This window comes from Salmo trutta, chromosome 31 (genome assembly GCF_901001165.1).
Source record: "Salmo trutta chromosome 31, fSalTru1.1, whole genome shotgun sequence".
In the NCBI taxonomy this organism is placed as follows: Eukaryota; Metazoa; Chordata; class Actinopteri; order Salmoniformes; family Salmonidae; genus Salmo; species Salmo trutta.
This window is the reverse complement of record NC_042987.1, coordinates 12,802,680-12,824,033: the sequence shown is the minus strand read 5'-3', so window position 1 is coordinate 12,824,033 and position 21,354 is coordinate 12,802,680.

The following is a 21,354-nucleotide window of genomic DNA, read 5'->3' as shown; positions in this document are numbered from 1 at the left end:
ACAGCCTGAATTTAAAATTGAACAAATTATAATTTTGTGTCACTGGCCTACACACACAATACACCATCATTTCAAAGTGGAATTATGTTTCAGTGTATAAGTCAATAACTATTCAACCCCTTTGTTATGGCAAGCCTAACCAAGTTCAGGAGTAAAAATGTGCTTAACAAGTCACATCATCAGTTGCATTGACTCACCCTGTGTACAATAATAGTGTTTAACATGATTTTCAAATAACTACCTGATCGCTCTACCCCACGCATACAATTATATGTTAGGTCCATCAGTTGAGCAGTGAATTTCAAACAGATTCAACCACAAAGACCAGGGAGGTTTTATAATTCCTTGCAAAGAAGCAGACATTGAATATCCCTTTGAGTATGGTGAAGTTACTTACACTTTAGATGATGTATCAATACACCCAGTCACTACAAAGATACAGGTGTCTTTCCTAACTCAGTTGCCGGATATAAAGGAAACCAATCAGGGATTTTCACCAATGGCTGTGATAGAAAACTGAGGATGGGTGAGCAACATTGTAGTTACTCGACAATACGAACCTAAATGACAGAGTGAAAAGAGGGAGCACTATACAGAATACAAATATTCTTACCCAGAAAAAGTCACAGCCCTAATCACTGCCAAAGATGATTCTAACATGTATTGACTCAGGGGTGTGAATTTATTTTACCTTTATTTTAACTAGGCAAGTCAGTTAAGAACAAATTCTTATTTACAATGACAGCCTAGGAACAGTGGGTCAGGGGCAGAACAACAGATTTTTACCTTGTCAGGTAGGGGATTCAATCTAGCAACCTTTCGGTTGCTGGGCCAGCACGCTAACCACTAGGTTACCTGCCGCCCCGTGAATATTTATGTAAATGAGATAATTCAGTATTTATTTTTCAATACATTTGCAAAAAATTCTCCAAACATGTTTTCACTTTGTCGTTATTGTATCAATTTAATCTATTTTGAATGCAGGCTGTTACACAACAAAATGTGGAATAAGTCAAGGGGTATGAATAGTTTCTGAAGGCACTCATATGTGTGAGTTATATATTGGCGGTCTGTCTATTGCTATTGTTAGGCCTAATCTTTTGCTATTGGCCAAGTTTATTATTGTACTATTAAGTTTCTCTAGGAAATTTGTACATTTTTTATAAGAAAATTCCACCATATTTGTACCTGAACAAATACTCCACCTCAACTGTTGCTACTCCAAATCCAACTAACTAGGCTGCTGGTTCCTCTATCAATATAATTAAACCTGCCCATGCAAGACCAGGCAATTGCCAAGAATCTGAATAATAATATTTTTTGAAGTAAAATCTACCAAACCACAGGGATGGAACATTGAGTGTCATCATTACCATCTGCTATTAGCGACTAAGATTGATATAAAATATTAATTGAGTGGATCTTTTCGAATTGTTGGCTCTTTTGGGAAAATACAGTACAGTGCATGATGAAGAGCTGTAACGTGATGTGATCTTTAGCACCTGAGGGGATAGTTAGCTAAACAGCTGTGACTTAATTTCACCATGAATGTGTAGATAGCTGTTCAATGACCCTGCTGAAATTGTATTAAACATACACATGTTTAGCAGATGTCATTGCGGGTAGAGCGAAATGCTTGTGTTTCTGCTCCAACAGTGCAGTAATATCTATCAAGTAATATCTAACAATTTCACAACACCACACACAATACACACAAATCTAAAGTAAAGGAATGGAATTATGAATATATAAATACTTGGACGAGCAATGTCGGAGCAGCATAGACTAAAATACAGTAGAATAGAATATAATAAGGTATATACAGATGAGATGAGTAATGCAAAATATGTAAACATTATTAAAGTGACTAGTGTTCCATTATTATTAAAGTGGCCAGTGATTCCAGGTCTATGTATATAGGGCAGCAGCCTCTAAGGTGCTAGTGATGGCTCTTTAACAGTCTGATGGCCTTGAGATAGAAGCTGTTTTTCAATCTCTCAGTCCCAGCTTTGACGCACCTGTACTGACCTTGCCATCTGGATGATAACCGGGTGAATAGGCATTGGCTTGGGTGGTTGTTGTCCTTGATGATCTTTTTGGCTTTCCTGTGACATCGGGTGCTGTAGGTGTCCTGGAGAGCAGGATAGTTTGCCCCCGGTGATGCGTTGGGCAGACCACACCACCCTCTGGAGGGTCCTGCAGTTGCGAGCGGTTCAATTGCCATACTAGGCAGTGATGCAGCCCGACAGGATGCTCTCAATTGTGCATCTGTAAAAGTTTTAGGGTTTTTGGTGCCAAACCACATTTCTTCAGCCTCATGAGGTTGAAGAGGCGCTGTTGCCCCTTCTTCACCACACTGTCTGTGTGGGTGGACCATTTCAGTTTGTAAATCTCCACCGGGTACAGCCAGAAGAGGACTGGCCACCCCTTCCTCTCTAGGTTTCTTCCTAGGTTCTGGCCTTTCTAGGGAGTTTTTCCTAGCCATCGTGCTTCTACACCTTCATTGCTTGCTGTTTGGGGTTTTAGGCTGGGTTTCTGTACAGCACTTTGAGATATCAGCTGATGTAAGAAGGGCTTTATAAGTAAATTTGATTTGAATGAAGTGTACGCCGAGGAACTTGAAGATTTCCATCTATAGCTTTCCATAAAAAGATTTGTGTGTGCTGACTTAAGTTTCACTGACTGTGCTCTTTTGTCTGATGATCTGGCAGTCCTTGTCTCAGCCATCTGTTGACCAAAGAACACACAGTTAAAAGGATTTTCTGGAAGCTTTGTATAATTTCAGCCAGTACTTTTGAAAGGAGCAGTTGTGTAAAGAACCTAAGTAAAAAATACATGAAGGTACTACTTAAGTAGTTTTTTGGGGTATCTGTACTTTACTATTTACATTTTTGACACCTTTTACTTTTACTTCACTATATTCCTAAAGATAATAATGTACGTTTTACTCCATACATTTTCCCTGACACCCAAAAGTACTCGTTACATTTGGAAGGCTTAGCAGGACAGGAAAATTATCTAGTTCACACACTTATCAAGGGAACATCCTTGGTCATCCCTACTGCCTGATCTGCTGGACTCACTAAACAGATGCTTCGAGTGTTGGAGCTTTTATGGTGCCGTCTGGTTTTCTTAATATAAGGAAATTGAAATGTATATTTTAACTTTTGATACTTAATTATATTTTAGCAATTACATTTACTTGTGATACTTAAGTATATTTAAAACCAAATACTTTTAGACATTTACTCAAGTCATTTTCTATTCAGGTATCTTTACTTTTACTCAAGTATGATATTGGGTACTTTTTCCACCACTGGAAAGTAGCGCTCATGAGCCAAAATGGGTCCCCGAAAATTGTTCTCACGTCGTTTTACTGTCTCCTAACCAACTTAGCTATTTAGTTTTTTTTTTGTAGCTAATGTTTTGTACATAATGTTGCTGCTACCATCTCTTGTAACCGAAAAGTGATTCTGGACATCAGAAAAGCGATTACTCACCTCGAACTGGACGAAGATTTTTTCTTTAACCTGTTTAGGATAGGGGGCAGTATTTTCACGGCCGGATAAAAAACATACCCGATTTAATCTGGTTATTACTCCTGCCCAGAAACTAGAATATGCATATAATTGTTTGATTTGGATAGAAAACACCCTAAAGTTTCTAAAACTGTTTGAATGGTGTCTGTGAGTATAACAGAACTCATATGGCAGGCCAAAACCTGAGAAGATTGCATACAGGAAGTGCCCTCTCTGACCATTTCTTGGCCTTCTATAGCCTCTTTATGGAAAATAGAGGATCTCTGCTGTAACGTGACATTTTCTAAGGCTCCCATAGGCTCTCAGAAGGCGCCAGAATGATGAATGATGACTCTGCAGTCCCTGGCTGAAAAACAGTAGCGCATTTGGATAGTGGTCGATCTGAGAACAATGAAACGGGTGTGCGCGTGCACGTGAAGAGTCCATTTTACATTTTCAGTCTTTGAACGAAAACGACGTCTCCCGGTCGGAATATTATCACTATTTTACGAGAAAAAACGCATAAAAATTGATTTTAACCTGTTGGGGCTAGGGGGCAGTATTGAGAATTTTTTGAAAAAAATATGTGCCCATTTTTAACTGCCTCCTACACCTACCCAGTAACTACAATATGCATATACTTATTATATATGGATAGAAAACACCCTAAAGTTTCAAAAACTGTTTGAATGGTGTCTGTGCGTATAACAGAACTCATTTGGCAGGCAAAACCCTGAGACAGATTCTGACAGGAAGTGGATACCTGATGTGTTGAATTGACTTTGAGCCTATGCCATTGAAAAACAAAGGGGGTGAGGTATATTCTGGCACTTCCTATTGCTTCCACAAGATGTCCCCAGCCTTTACAAAGTGTTTTGAGTGTTCTACAGTGAGATCTGACCGAATAAGAGCCATGGAACGTGATGGTCCATTAGACCCCTGGCGCGCGATTTGATGGTGGGTACTCTCATTCCGAAACGTTTTAAAAGAAAACCCAATGGTCCGCCTTGAATTTTATTCATGTTCTGGTTAAAAAAGGCCCTAATGATTTATGCGATACAACGTTTGACATGTTTGAACGAACGGAAATATATTTTTTCCGTTCTTGAAGTGAAGTGAAGTCCGGCTGGTTTAGATCATGCGCTACAACACGGAGGTTTTTCGACATAAATGATGAGCTTTTTTGAACAAAACTACATTCGTTATGGACCTGGGACTCTTTGGAAGTGACATCTGATGAAGAGAATCAAAGGTAATGGATTATTTATATAGTATTTTCGATTTTAGATTCCTCCAACATGGCGGTTAGTCTGTATCGCGATGCGTATTTTTCTGGCGCAGTGCTCAGATTATTGCAAAGTGTGATTTCCCAGTAAGGTTAATTTAAAATCTGACAAGTCCATTGCGTTCAAGAGATGTAAATCTATAATTCTTTGAATGACAATATAATATTTTAGCAATGTTTTCTAATATTAATTAATTATTTTGTTGTCATGACTTGACTGCCGGTATTGGAGGGAAACGATTTCCTGAACATCAACGCCATAGTAAAACACTGTTTTTAGATATAAATATGAACTTGATAGAACTAAAAATGCATGCATTGTCTAACATAATGTCCTAGGAGTGTCATCTGATGGAGATTGTAAAAGGTTAGTGCTGCATTTAGCTGATTTTATGGTTTTGGTGAAGCCTGTCTTTGAATCGACAATGCATTGCACACCGCTATTGTCACTGTACTCTCCTAACATAACCTAACTTTATGCTTTCCCCGTAAAACCTTTTTGAAATCGGTAAACGTGGTTAGATTAAGAAGATGTTTATCTTTCAAAGGCTGTAAGTTAGTTGTATGTTTGAGAAATTTGAATTTGTACATTTATTTGGTTTCAAATTTGCCGCTCTTGAAATGCACCTGCTGTTGATAGGGTGCGCCACGGGGGGCACGCTAACGTCCCAGGTAGCCTCAAGAGGTTTAAACAGAGTTTGACATGCTTCAAAGTACGGTAATGGAATATTTTGAAATCTTTTGTCACGATACGCGCCGGCGCGTCACCCTTCGAATAGTGTCTTGAACGCAAGAACAAAACGCCGCTATTTGGATATAACTATGGATTATTTGGAACCAAAACAACATTGGGTGTAAACTAGAAGTCCTGGGAGTGCATTCTGACGAAGAACAGCAAAGGTAATCCAATTTTTCTTATAGTAAATCTGAGTTTGGTGAGTGCCAAACTTGGTGGGTGTCAAAATAGCTAGCCATGATGGCCGGGCTATCTACTCAGAATATTGCAAAATGTGCTTTCACCGAAAAGCTATTTTAAAATCTGACACCGCGATTGCATAAAGGAGTTCTGTATCTACAATTCTTAAAATAATTGTTATGTTTTTTGTGAACGTTTATCGTGAGTAATTTAGTAAATTCACCGGAGGTTTCAGTGGGTATGCTAGTTCTGAACGTCACATGCTAATGTAAAAAGCTGGTTTTTGATATAAATATGAACTTGATTGAACAAAACATGCATGTATTGTATAACATAATGTCCTAGGAGTGTCATCTGATGAAGATCATCAAAGGTTAGTGCTGCATTTAGCTGTGGTTTTGGTTTTTGTGACATTATATGTTAGCTTGAAAAATGGGTGTGTGATTATTTCTGGCTGGGTACTCTCCTGACATAATCTAATGTTTTGCTTTCGTTGTAAAGCCTTTTTGAAATCGGACAATGTGGTTAGATAAAGGAGAGTCTTGTCTTTAAAATGGTGTAAAATAGTCATATGTTTGAAAAATTGAAGTTTTGGGATTTCTGAGGTGTTTGTAATTCGCGCCACGCCCTATCATTGGATATTGGAGCTGTGTTCCGCTAGCGAAACATCTAGATGTAAGAGGTTAACCTGAACCTTTGGGGGGGGGGGGGGTTACGGTCATGTCCTGACCAGTAAAAGGGTCATTTGTAATTGTAATATGGTCAGGGCGTGGCAGGGGGTGTTTGTTGTGTGTTTTGGGGTTGTTTGGTTCTAGGGGATTTTGGTTCTCGTTTTCTATTTCTATGTTTCTTTTTCTATGTGTGGCCAGGTATGGCTTCCAATCAGAGGCAGTTGTCTTTCGTTGTCTCTGATTGGAAGCCATACTTAGGCAGCCTGTTTTTCCTGTGTTTTTGTGGGTGGTTGTTTTCAGTATTGCCTATGTGCCTTACGAAACTGTTTATTGTCGGTTTGTTATTTTTGTTTAAGTGTTCACTTTATTTAAATAATAAAAGAAGATGAGCACTATACCCGCTGCATTTTGGTCCCCCTTCATCGACACCTGTGACACATAAACTCAATTAGAATTTGGTAGCATTGCCTTTAAATTGTTTAACTTGGGTCAAACGTTTTGGGTAGCCTTCCACAAGCTTCCCACAATAAGTTGGGTGAATTTTGGCCCATTACTCCTGACAGAGCTGGTGTAACTGAGTCAGGTTTGTAGGCCTCCTTGCTCGCACATGCTTTTCAGTTCTCCCCACAAATTTTCTTTGGGATTGAGGTCAAGGCTTTGTGATGGCCACTCCAATACCTTGACTTTGTTGTCCTTAAGCCATTTTGCCACAACTTTGGAAGTATGCTTGGGGTCATTGTCCATTTGGAAGACCCATTTGCGACCAAGCTTTAACTTCCTGACTGATGTCTTGAGATGTTGCTTCAATATATCCACGTAATTTTCTCTTCTTCATGATGCCATCTATTTTGTGTATTGCACCAGTCCCTCCTGCAGCAAAGCACCCCACAACATGATGCTGCCACCCCCGTGCTTCACGGTTGGGGTGGTGTTCTTTGGCTTGCAAACCTCACCCTTTTTCCTCCAAACATAACAATGGTCATTATGGCCAAACTGTTCTGTTTTTGTTTCATCAGACCAAAGGACATTTCTCCAAAAAGTACGATCTTTGTCCCCATGTGCAGTTGCAAACCATAGTCTGGCTTTTTTTTTGTTGCTGAGCGGCCTTTCAGGTTATGTAGATATAGAACTCATTTTACTGTGGATATAAATACTTTTGTACCTGTATCCTCCAGCATCTTCACAAGGTCCTTTGTTGTTTTGGGACAGTTTTCACTTTTCGCACCAAAGTAAGTTAATCTCTAAGAGACAGAACGCGTCTCCTTCCTGAGCGGTATGACGGCTGCGTGGTCCCATGGTGTTAATTCTTGCGTACTGTTGTTTGTACAGATGAACGTGGTACCTTCAGGCATTTGGAAATTGCTCCCAAGGATGAACCAGACTTGTGGAGGTCTACAATGTTTTTCTGAGGTCTTAGCTAATTTTTTTTTATTTTCCCATGATGTCAAGCAAAGAGGCACTGAGTTTGAAGGTAGGCCTTGAAATACATCCACAGGTACACCTCCAATTGACTCAAATGATGTCAATTATCCTATCAGAAACTTCTAATGCCATGACATTATTTTCTGGAATTTTCCAAGCTATTTAAAGGCACAGTCAACTTAGTGTATGTACATTTTTGACCCACTGGAATTGTGATACAGTGAATTATAAGTGAAATAATCTGTCTGTAAACAATTGTTGGGAAAATGACTTGTGTCATGCACAAAGTAGATGTCCTAACCGACTTGTCAAAACTCTAGTTTGTTAACAAGAAATTTGTGGAGTGGTTGAAAAACTAGTTTTAATGACTCCAACCTAAGTGTATGTAAACTTGCGACTTCTACTGTATGTATATATACCATATATATATATATAAGGGGCTGAGCCCGAACCATGAAAAACAGCCCCAGACGACTATTATTCCTTCTTGACTCCGACATGTTGACATTTCCCATTTCCGCCTCCTCATCTTCATTAACAGTGTTCGCAGACGCCTGACCACCCCCCCCCCCCCCCCCCCCCCCCCGCCCCACCATATGACTCTCACCACTTCCTCCCTGCACCCTAGCACTGGGCGCCACATCCTCTGTATGGGAAACCAGTTCACCGGATTCCTCCACATTGCCTGCGAAAACCTGTGGCTCGGTAGGTGTCACACCCCCATTGAGGACGGGCTGCTGCTCAGCACTCTCTGCATGATTACACTGGATATCAGAAGTAAAGGAACCCGGTTTTCCCCCTGGCTGGAGCTGCTCTGGGACTGTCGGCCCTCATGTCCCCGCATCGGTGGACCCAGGCAGTATGGAGGCCACAACGGGACTGTTTGGGCAGGAGATCATCCAGGTGAGAGAAATCAGCAAAGCATCAGGTGTAACTCACGGGGCTCCATAGCAATCCTCCTCAGTTCTGATTTGTCAGCTCCTTTCACCCCTAGGACAAGCATAGAAATAGAAAGCGACATCATTTATATATACAGAGAAAAGAGCCGGCCCTAAACTAAACTAAAGTTGGATAAATAACTCAAAATTAAGCATATAGGAGGACCAGTTTCTTTGTTAACCGCTCAACACAGAATAGTTGCATGTGCACACTTCCTTTGAAATCGTTTGGAGAAAATATAATTTATTTAGCTATGTGTTCAATTGTATTATTCATACTATAAAATAATAAAAAATAATGGCACAGAATTCTAAGCAAATCTTGTCTGCTAAATGAAATAGTGTAGCCCACAGCCATACTGCATAGCCATATCAGGGCCTGGCAATAAGGCCAACTCAGAGTATGCTATTATGTTCTACTGAAATTGACAACATTTTATTAATATCATGTTTTTTTTTAGACCTGTCTAAAATAAATAATGGATTTATTGTGATGGTGTAGGCTATATTACATGGATTTATTAAACTTTTAAAAATGTAGATGGTCCAAAGGTCTGCATCAGTGGCTTGTAGGCGTGGAAGTCAGGAGATGCTAAACATGTTTTTGATAAATTAACAGTCAATTACAGCGAGTTATTTGCTTGACAATCACCTGCTGACAAAATTTCATGACCGCCACAGCCCTACATGTGGGGACCAGAAGTCCCCAGAAGAATAGCAAACAATTACTAAACAATTAGATTTAGGGTTAGCTAGGGTTCATTTTAGGGTAAAGGGGTTAGCAGCTAGGGTTAGGTTTAGGGTTAAGGTTACGTTTTCAGGTTAAGGTTAGGGTGAGGGTTAGGTTTAGGGGTTAGGGAAAATAGAATTTTGAATGGGACTGAATTTTTTCTGCATTTCAACCATAATGCAGTGCAATTGTTACGAAACCCATAACCAGCCTGCTAGCATTGATATGCTTGCTAAAGTATTGGGGTCCTATGCCTAAAAGTGAGGAAATGGTGCTGCAATGGATAGCAGCCATTTTATGGGCTCCTGACCAATTCTGCTCCAGTATTTGTGTGATTTTATGTTCTGATCTTAATTTCTTTTGTACATAATGTTTCCTCTATCGTTTCCTATGACTGAAAAGATCTTCAATGAGTCGGAGGCGCAGGACCTGGCCCTAGATTTGGGGGGGGGGGGAAAGGTGGTTTAGGAGAGGCTGACGTGTGGGCATACACATACATACAGTGCCTTCTGAAAGTACTCATACCCCTTGACTTATTCCACATTTTGTTGCGTTAAAGCCTGAATTCAAAATGGATTAAATATTTTTTTTAATTTCCACCCATCTAGCCACAATAAAGGACCACAATGGAAATAAGCTTTTAAACTTTATTGTGTTGTCCTTGATGATTTTCTTAAATTGTATGTGGAGGCCTCATCGGCTGGAGCACCCTTATGTATGTATTTAAAAAACAAATGTCTAATAAATTCAATCAATCAATCAACCCCATAAGGACAAATTGAAAACATGTTTTCAATGTGATTCAAGTCTGGGTTTTGGCTGGGCCAGTCAAGCACTTTTACATTCTTGTTCTGAAGCCATTCCAGCATTACTTTGGCTGTATGCTTCGGGTCATTGTCCTGTTTGAAAATACATCTTCGCACCCAGTCTAAGGTCTTTTGCACTCTGAAGCAGGTTCTTATCAAGGGTTTGATGGATTTGACTCCATTCACTTTGTTGTGTCGGGATCAAAAAGGTTCATCCACCACGTAGAGGAAGTTACTATGACAACAAATTATTCTAGAGAGAAGCCATGTGGATATGTAAATTAAATGCAGTATCTCCACATGGTTCAAACAAATAATTAGATGTCACCTCCTTCCTATAAGCCTGGGTTGTTTGTCACCTCCTGACCAAGGTCCTTCTTGCCCGGTTGCTTAGTTTGGTCAGATGGCCAGCTGTAGGAAGAGTCTTGGAAGGCCCATATTTTTCCCATATCCCAATGACGGAGACAACTGTGCTTTTGGAAACTTTCAACACTCTTCCCAGGATATATGCATCATCACAATTCTATCTCAGAGATCTACGGACAGTTCCTTGGACTTCATGGTATAGTTTCTGCTCTGACATGCACTGTCATCTGTGGGACCCTATAGAGACAGGTGTGTTCCTTTATAAATAATGTCTAAACAATTGAATTGGACCCAGGAGGACTCCAATCAAGTTGCAGTGACAACTCAAGGATGATCAAAGGAAATTGGATGGACCTGAGCTCATAGCAAAGGGGTTTGACAGGTGTTTCTGACATTTCTGACAGGTGTTTAAAATCAAGCACACAGCCATGCAATCTCCATAGACAAACATTGGCAGTAGAATGGCCTTTCTGAAGAGCTCAGTGACTTTCAAAGTGGCACCGTCAAAGGATTCCACCTTTCCAACAAGTCAATTCCTCAAATGTCTGCCCTGCTAGAGCTGCCCTGGTCAACTATAAGTGCTGTTATTGTGAAGTGGAAACGTCGAGGAGCAACAACGGCTCAACCGCAAATTGATAAGCCACACAAGCTCACAGAACGGGACCTGGGGCCAAATTTCAGCTGAGTGCTGAAGTGCGTAGCACATAAAAAACATCTGTTCTCGGTTGCAACACTCACTACCGAGTTCCAAACTGCCGCTGGAAGAAAAATCAGCACAAGACCTGTTCGTCGGGAGTTTCATGAAATCTCTTTTCATTGCCGTGCAGCCGCACCCCAGCTCACCGTGCACAAACCAAGCGTCAGCTGGAGTGGTTTAAAGCTTGGCACTATTGAACTCTGGAGCAGTGGAAACGTGTTCTCTGGAGTGATGAATCACGCTTCACCATCTGGCAAGTCCGACGGACGAATCTGGGTTTGGCGGATGCCAGGAGAACACTACCTGCCCGAATGCATAGTGCCAACTGTACAGTTTGGTGAAGAAGGAATAATAATAATAGTCGTCTGGGGCTGTTTTTCATGGTTCGGGCTCAGCCCCTTAGTTCCAGTGAAGGGAAATCTTAATGATACAGCATACAATGACATTCTATACGATTCTGTGCGATTCTGTGCTTCCAACTTTGTGGCAATCGTTTGGGGAAGGCTCTTTCCAGTTTAGCATGACAATGCCCCCATGCACAAAGCAAGGTCCATACATAAATGTTTTGTCGAGATTGGTGTGGAAGAACTTGACTGGCCTGCACAGAGCCCTGACCTCAACCCCATTGAACACCTTTGGCGTGAATTGGAACACCGACAGCGCCCAACATCAGTGTCCGACCTCACTAATCCTTGTGGCTGAATGGAAGCAAGTCCCCACAGCAATGTTCTGACATCTAGTAGAAAAGCCTTCCCAGAAGAGTGGAGACTGTTATAGCAGCAAAGGGGAATTAGATTTTAGAGCATCTGTCCACATACTTTTAGTCATGTAGTGTATATAAAGCTGTTTTTCTATGCATCGACAGGACAGAACGGCAGCGTCGGGTAAGCTCAAGGGGGAGGTGTGGGTGTTTCTTTGTCAACAACAGCTGGTGAGTGATCTCTAATATTAAGGAGGTCTTGAGGTTCTGTATTCTGTTAGAATACCTCATGATAAGCAGTAGACCATGCTATTCAACTATATTTTTTGTAGCTGTCTATTTACTACCAAAAAAAATATTCTGGCACGAACACCACTCCCAACAAGCTGTAAGCAAACTAGGAAATGCTCATGCGGCGCTCCTATTGGCTGTGATTTTAATGCAGGGAAACTAAAATCCGTCTTACCTAATTTTCAACATGTCACCTGTGCAACTAGATGTGAAAATAACCCCACACAATAAGAAATGCATACAAGCCTTCCCTCGCCCTCCATTTGCAATTCTGACCATAACTATCCTCCTGATTCCTGCTGACAAGCAAAAACTCAAACAGGAAGTACCAGTGACTCAGTCAATACGGAAGTGGTCCGATGAAGTGGATGTTAAATTACAGGACTGTTTCGCTAGCACAAACTGAGATATGTTCCAGGATTCATCCGATGGCATTGAGGAGTTTATCACATAAACAACACTTAGGCTTCTACATACTTTATATACATTTTACAGACACAGTATATTTGACAATAGTTATATTTTGTTTTGTTTTTAGTCCCATCCTTCAGTTATCTTGCTATTTTTTGTCCCACCCTTCAGCTCCACTCAACGCCTCCCATCTATCTCTGAACACCATCCAGTCCACTTTTGATTTCTATTTGCCATATATTTTTCAACAGTGCTGTGATGTTTCACAAAAGTTCTGAACTTTTGTATTCTGATAGTTTCCATAGATTGTAAATTAAATAATTGTAAGTAGTATTATATTTTCAAATCATCCAGCAGTGCTATCTGCAGAGTTAGCTCCAGGTAAATGCTGTAGTTCTTCAGTCATTCCTGAACCTGTAACCAAAAACAAGCTACATATGAACAGTACCAAAACAAATAATCTAATGATTCTGTCTCTTCGCATCAAAATCTGCAGAGCTGGGACGGTTGTTTTCCCCATATATATATAACATTCTATTGGTTGCAAGAATTTTGTATAATAATTTACATTGAAAAATGCTAAGTTTTCAATCTGGCATCGTTTTGTGTATCAGTTCATAAACCATGTGCCATGTAATTGGTACATCAAAAATCTCTTCCCAACTATTTTGCAATCTATGGCACAGCTGTAAATGTTTTGGTCCTTAAATGAAACTGGTATACTTTTGTATTTATCATCATTTTCTTTAGCCAATTTTGGTATTTATTGCAGGGCCGACAGACAAGATCCTTACTTTCTCCCCCTTCCACTTGCCTCTTTCATTTTTTGCAGTAATGCTGCAATTTCCATATATTTTATTTGAGTTAGCTGCATGTCTGACATAACTCCACCAGTCCTAGTTATGATACCATCTACAAAGATTATACATTTTTTTCTTCTTCAAAAATAATATTTTTTTCAATCAATTAGTATATTCGAGTTATTATTTGTTCTGTCTTTTCTGGTGGATTCAACTGAAAATGCAACTAACTTTCTATGGCTTGTTTAAAAATAGCGATATTTTGGAGATTATTTCATTTCCAAAAGTGAGAGGTTGTAGTCTGAATAAAAGGAAAAAGGGCATTCTTGAAGCTGGGGTGAGACATTCTTACTGTTCTGCTAGAAACCAGTTCAGATTTAAGTATAACTTTTATATGACTGAAGCCTTTAATGAGTATGGTGTAATGCTTTAATATTTTATACTTCCTGCCAAGGTAAACTGGGATACAGGGATATGACTAGAGTTAAACAGGGTGATTTTTCCACAAATAAACATGTATTTTCCTTTCCATGGTAGCAAGATCTTATCTATTTTTTGCTAACTTTCTATGAAAATGTGTTGTAGTGAGATCATTTCTTTCTTTTGGGATATGAATACCAAGTATGTCCACTTCACCGTCAGACCATTTTATTGGTAAACTACACAGCAATGTAAAAGTTTTATTTATGTGATCCAATACGTAATATAGTACACATCATAATTTGGTTGTAATCCAGAGAGGTTAGAAACATTATGTAGATCCTCTGTAAGGCTGTGGATGGACACCTTTGTTTTTAAACCCTGTATTTCTAATCCCTTGATATTATTGTTGGATCTCATTTTAATAGCTAACATTTCGATGGCCATAATAAATAGATATTCTGATAGTGGACAACCTTGTTTTACTCCTCTTGACAGTTTAAAACTTTCTAAGAAGTAGTCATTATTGACTATTTTACACCTTTTTTATAATTTTTTTATTTCACCTTTATTTAACCAGGTAGGCTAGTTGAGAACAAGTTCTCATTTGCAACTGCGACCTGGCCAAGATAAAGCATAGCAATTCGACACATACAACAACACAGAGTTACACATGGAATAAACAAAACATACAATCAATAGTTCAGTAGAACAAAAGAAAACAAAAAGTCTATATACAGTGAATGCAAACGAGGTAAGTTAAGGCAATAAATAGGCCATGGTGGCGAAGTAATTACAATATAGCAAATAAACACTGGAATGGTAGATGTGCAGAAGATGAATGTGCAAGTAGAGATACTGGGGTGCAAAGGAGCAAGATAAATAAATAAACACAGTATGGGGATGAGGTAGGTAGATAGATGGGCTGTTTACAGATGGGCTATGTACAGGTGCAGTGATCTGTGAGCTGCTCTGACAGCTGGTGCTTAAAGCTAGTGAGGGAGATATGAGTCTCCAGCTTCAGAGATTTTTGCAGTTCGTTCCAGTCATTGGCAGCAGAGAACTGGAAGGAAAGACGACCAAAGGAGGAATTGGCTTTGGGGGTGACCAGTGAGATATACCTGCTGGAGCGCGTGCTATGAGTGGGTGCTGCTATGGTGACCAGTGAGCTGAGATAAGGCAGGGCTTTACCTAGCAGAGACTTGTAGATAACCTGTAGCCAGTGGGTTTGGCGACGAGTATGAAGCGAGGGCCAACCAACGAGATCGTACAGGTCGCAATGGTGGGTAGTGTATGGGGCTTTGGTGGCAATGTGATAGACTGCATCCAGTTTGTTGAGTAGAGTGTTGGAGGCTATTTTATAGATGACATCACTGAAGTCGAGGATCGGTAGGATGGTCAGTTTTATGAGGGTATGTTTGGCAGCATGAGTGAAGGATGCTTTGTTGACATATAGGAAGCCGATTCTAGATTTAATTTTGGATTGGAGATGCTTAATGTGAGTCTGGAAGGAGAGTTTACAGTCTAACCAGACACCTAGGTATTTGTAGTTGTCCACATATTCTAAGTCAGAACCATCCAGAGTAGTGATGCTGGACGGGCGAGCAGGTGCGGGCAGTGATCGATTGAATAGCATGCATTTAGTTTGACTTGCGTTTAAGAGCAGTTGGAGGCCACGGAAGGAGAGTTGTATGGCATTGAAGCTCGTCTGGAGGTTAGTTAACGCAGTGTCTATAGAGGGGCCAGAAGTATACAGAATGTTGTCGTCTGCGTAGAGGTGGATCAGAGAATCACCAGCAGCAAGAGCAACATCATTGATGTATACCGAGAAGAGAGTCGGCCCGAGAATTGAACCCTGTGGCACACCCATAGAGACTGCCAGAGGTCCGGACAACAGGCCCTCTGATTTGACACACTGAACTCTATCAGAGAAGTAGTTGGTAAACCAGGCGAGGCAATCATTTGAGAAACCTAGGGTTACTATACATAACTTTAAACCATTGTATAAGAGATTTAACTCTTACCCTATGAGATCCGGCACTTGCTGGTTTTCTGTTCTATCTGATAATTAATTGCACACACCTTCTGTTCCAAGACTAAATCAGTCCCTGATTAGAGGGGAACAATTAAAAAACGCAGTGGAACTGGCTTTGAGGTCCCCGTTGACACAGGAATTAACATGTATTCCTGTCCCGTCTTGTCCTGTCAATTTCCTGTACTGTCCTGATCCAGCAACAGTTTTATAACCCCAGAAGTTCCCTGTCCCTTCCCAATAAAAATCACTCCTGTCCTGTCCAGTACTCATTTATGCACACAGAAATATGTAGGCTATTGTGTTTGTTTAGGAAGTATTGAAAATAATTTGAGTAATCCAATATGCGACTATGAGGATGAGGATGAGGACAGAGACCTGAACGGGACGTTCTGCTCAGCACAGCACCGGCATAAATCTACAGCTGAGCACTGCGCACATATGAACATTTGCAAGACATTAACATTTACAACATGAACATTAAAAAAATTACCTGAGTGGCAGTACTGCATAAATCAATATATTTTTAATTCACTCTTCACCTCAGATGGCACAGGTTTAGTTAAATACACAAACAATTGCGCTTGACAGTAAAGTGAGTGGAGCAGCTATGCCACTCCAGGCCGCTTGTCCAGCTCTGCATTTTTTACAAGCTTTGTACTACTGGAGCGAGGCACGAGAGTGAGCCGACAGAATGGATAGGGGGGAAATAACTTTTTTTTAAATAGATTTTTATTAAGTAAATTATATTAGGCCTAGCCTACACAATTGTTTTTAGGAAATGCTCCACACGACATATTTCTGCCCCAAAAAACTCAGTTTACAGATCTGCAAGTTTCAAGCAGACCACTATAGTCCCTGTCGCCAAGAATGCCAAGGTACAGTGTCTAAATGTCTCTGACCCTGTAGCACTCACATCTATAGCCATGAAATGCTTTGAAAGGCTGGTCATGGCTCACCTCAAAACCATCATCCCAGACACCCTGGACCCACTCCAATTCGCATACCGCCCCAACAGAGCCACAGATGACACAATCTCTATTGCACTCCACACTGCCCTTTCCCAGCTGGAAAAGAGGAACACCTATGTGAGAATGCTGTTCATTGACTACAGCTCAATGATCAACAACATAGTGCCCTCCAAGCTGAACACCTCCCTGTTCAGCTTAGGCCTCCCCTAGGTGGTGAGTGTAGGCAACAACACATCCGCACGCTGACCATCAACATGGGGGCCCCTCTGGGGTGCGTGCTTAGTCCCCTCCTGTACTCCCTGTTAACCCATGACTGTGTGGCCGCACCCAACTCCAACAACATCCTTAAGTTTGCAGACGAGTCCTGATCAACAACGATGAGCCTATAGGGAGGTGGTCAGAGACCTGGCAGTGTGGTGCCAGGACAACAACCTCTCCTTCAACGTCAACAAAAGAAAGGAGCTGATTTTGGAGTACAGGAAATGGAGGGCCGAGCACACCCGCATTTACATCAACAGGGCTGTACTGCTGCACCACTGAGAGCATTTTGACTGGCTGCATCACCGCTTGGTATGGCAACTGCTTGGCATCCAACCGCAAGGCGCTACAGAGTTAGTCCGGGTATCTATTTGGTTAACTATTTACCTATCTGCATTGACCCTTTTTGCACTAATGTTTTTGACTCATCACATACGCTGCTACTACTGTTTATTACCTGTCACTTTATTCCTAATGATATTGTATGTACATATCACCTTAAATACCTTGTACCCCTGCACATTGACTCAGTGCTGTTGTCCCATGTATATAGCCAAGTTAATGTTACTCGTTGTGTATTTATTATGACTTTAATAATTATGTGTTTTACTTTTCTATTACTTCTCTGCATTGTTGGGAAGGGCCCGTAAGTAAGCCTTTCCCTGGGAGACAAGGCACAACGATAAATAACAGTATCATTAGCATAAAATTGACGTTGTGCATTCTGCACATTTTTGTCTAAATTATTTATATAAATAGTGAATAAAAGGGGACCAAGTACAGAGCCCTGGGGCACACCATTAGAGACAGACATTTTAACAGACATAAGCCCATCAAATTGAGTGCACTGAGTTCTATCAGACAGATATTTAGCAAACCATGCAACTTCATGCTCCGAAAGACCTACGCTCGACAATCTCTGCCTCAGTATAGCATGATCAACTATATCAAAAGCCTTAGAGAGATCAATAAAAAGTGAGACAAAGTGCTGTTTTTTGTCAAGGACTTCAGTGATATCATTTAAAACCTTCATGGCTGCTGTAATTGTGCTATACTTCTTCCTGAAGCCCGATTGGTACACTGATAAAATAGAGTTAGTTTTTATATACTATTTTAGCTGTTCACTCACAAGGGTTTCAAGTATTTTTGCCAGGGGTGACAGCTTTGAGATTGGCCTATAATTGTTTAAAAGAGTTGGATCTACCCCTTTTAAAAGTGGTAGGACAAATGCTGATTTCCAGAAATTCTTTGGAATTTCATTACATTCCAGGGTTAAATTGAACAGATATGTAAGTGGTTCAGCTATGAAATCAGCTGCCAGTTTTAAAAAGCAGGGATCAAGAAGATTAGGACCTGCAGGCTTTCTCTGATCTAAGGATTTCACGGCTTGATGTACCTCCTGCACTGAGAATGGCAAAAAGCTAAAAGTTTGACCAGCTCTCACTGGTTAATCCACACAAGACTGTACAGAGACAGAGGATACTGAATCAAACAGCCTTCCAGATGATACAAAGGGCTCACTGAAACAATTTAGCATTTCAGTTTTGTCAAATACAGCAACAGAGTCCTTCAATACACATGACGGTAATTCTTTAACATTACTGTTACCAGACATAAACTTAATAGCCTTCCAAAACTTTCTAGGGTCATTCAGGTTATCAGTGGTAACAGACATAAAATATTCAGACTTGGCCTTCCTGAGAAGAGAATAACACTTGTTTCATAGCTGCCTAAAAAGAAGCCAATCAGCATCAGAACATGATTTCCTTGCTTTAGCCCAGGCTCGATTAAGTTTGTGAATAATACAAGACAGCTCAGAAGAAAACCATGCATTATCCCTCCCTTTAACTCTGAAACTGTGGAATGGGGCATGTTTGTTAACTATTTGGGGGAAAAAAAATAATGAATGAATTTCCAGGCAGTTTCCACCTCAGGAATAAACTCAATCTTGCTCCAATCATGAAAGAAAGCCTGCTAATTAAAACTCTTATCTTACGAATAAAGTGTGGGTTTGTCTTCGGAACCTTAGTGTTTCTAACACCAAGAACAGCACAATGGTCACTTAAATCATTACAGAAAACACCACCGCAGAATATTTATGTAGAACATTTGTCAATATCAAATCAATCTGGGTAGATTTCTCTGGACATTTGAGATTTGGGCGGGGTGAGTTAATCAACATAGAATTACAATACATTTTAAAATCATCAGACACCAGCTTTAACCAACACCTGTTGAGATCACTAATCAATATCATTTCACTGTAAAGAAGTTTAGACATAAGGTGCATCAGAGAAGAAAATGCATCACAGCCAATCACAGTTATAAAGACCTTTTGAAACCCCAAGATTCAAAGCAAGAAATTACAAATGTTTACAAATACTTCCAGACTTTGCCACACTTATAAGGAATTTAGTGTGTACATATATAGCCACACCCCACCTTTCTTAACTCGATCAGTGCGATACACATTGTAACCATTTATACAAATACCCCTATCAAGAACAGACTTGCTAAGCCAGGTTCCAGAAAACACAATTACATCAGCATCAGTGGATTTAGCCCAAATCCTAACCCCATCAATTTGAGACAATAGGCTGCGTACATTTAAATGAAAAATACCAAAACCAGATATAGATTTTAAATCAGGGGGGGTTTGGAGACTGCATATCAGGTCCAGGGTTAGGTTGCATGTTACCTGATATCAACAAAAGAAGAATAACTAGGCACCTCTGTTTAATAACCTTGCACTGCTTCTCTTTTTTAAGAGACCTACTGCAAGCGAATTCTACAAGTGAGTTTCCAGACAATACAAAACAGTCATTTAAAACCATTAGACTTTGGTAGTGACACAAGCTCGTACTGTTCACATCATGCCAGAAATGCATCAGCACTTCGAAGAGTGGACCGAGTGAAAAATAACGATTTCCCGCAGACAAAATGTCTAATGGACGGGAGAGCACATTGTCAGATGTACTCACCCAGCGACAATGTTCGTTTTCTCCAGAGTTCAGTAAAGTCAGTGCAGAAAGCAATACCATGAAATGTGTCATTTTCCCTGAGAGATGTAAGAAATAGAGGCCAAGGAAGATAAGGGTACAAAGGGACTGTGTGTATGTAGGAGTCTGTATGTGAGTGTGTGAGTGGATGAGTAGTGAGTAGATTGGGGGTAGGGGTCGATTGAGGGTGTAGGGGTCGATTGAGAGAACAGGTTGGGGATTGTTGAGCTGCCGCTGACAGCCAGGCAGAGAGCGAAGAGGAGCAGCTTGGACGAGTCATTCCGCCGGGGGAAAGCTGAGAATAAACCCAGGCCAGCCAGAGAGAGGGTTACTTCAGTAAACTTCAAGTAAGGAAGTGCAAATAGTGATAAAAAATTATCCGAGTTGAGGGAGACCCGCGATCTTTACCCCAGAAAAACTAAATAGTTTGCACTACACAACAAGGAAATTGTAGATTTGCTCCACCATAAATGAATAGGTTATTAGTAGTATTAGTAGGTTTTAAAAAGTGCTAGTCACAGACAAATGACTTGCCATGCTGCCATTTTGGATTCTGCCTTGAATACATTGCCACACTGCAACAGCATATATCAAGGATACCTGGCAGAGCACTGCCCTTGACTCGGTTGTTCAAGCCACCTGGGGATGGAGTGTTGAGTGTGGAAGGTTAACCTACTAGTGTGTTGCCTAACTATGTGCCACCACTAAACTACTCCCCCATATCTTATCACAAAATGCAGCATTAATTCAGTAAAACACATTTAAGGTATTTTACTGTTTGTTCTACAGTGTTTCAGTGTTGAAATTACAGAAAAGTTTTACAGTGTAGCTAATTTATTAAGAAGTGATCCAACATGCTTCATGACAGCTCCAGGAACAAGGCTTTGTGGGAAATTGGATGTCAGCTTTACATCAACAACAAAATCAGTCTAAGATTTCCAATGTGCCGCCCAGTTGAAGCATATCAAACGTCATCATAAGCCACAAAATGTAATTCGGATGAAAACATAAATACTGTTAATAAAAGAAGTATCAGTGTGCTAACTGAACCATGAAGCAGAAGATTAAGATGGAATATGAAGTTGGCAGGGCATTCATCAATTCCTTTGAATAGGCTAGGCAA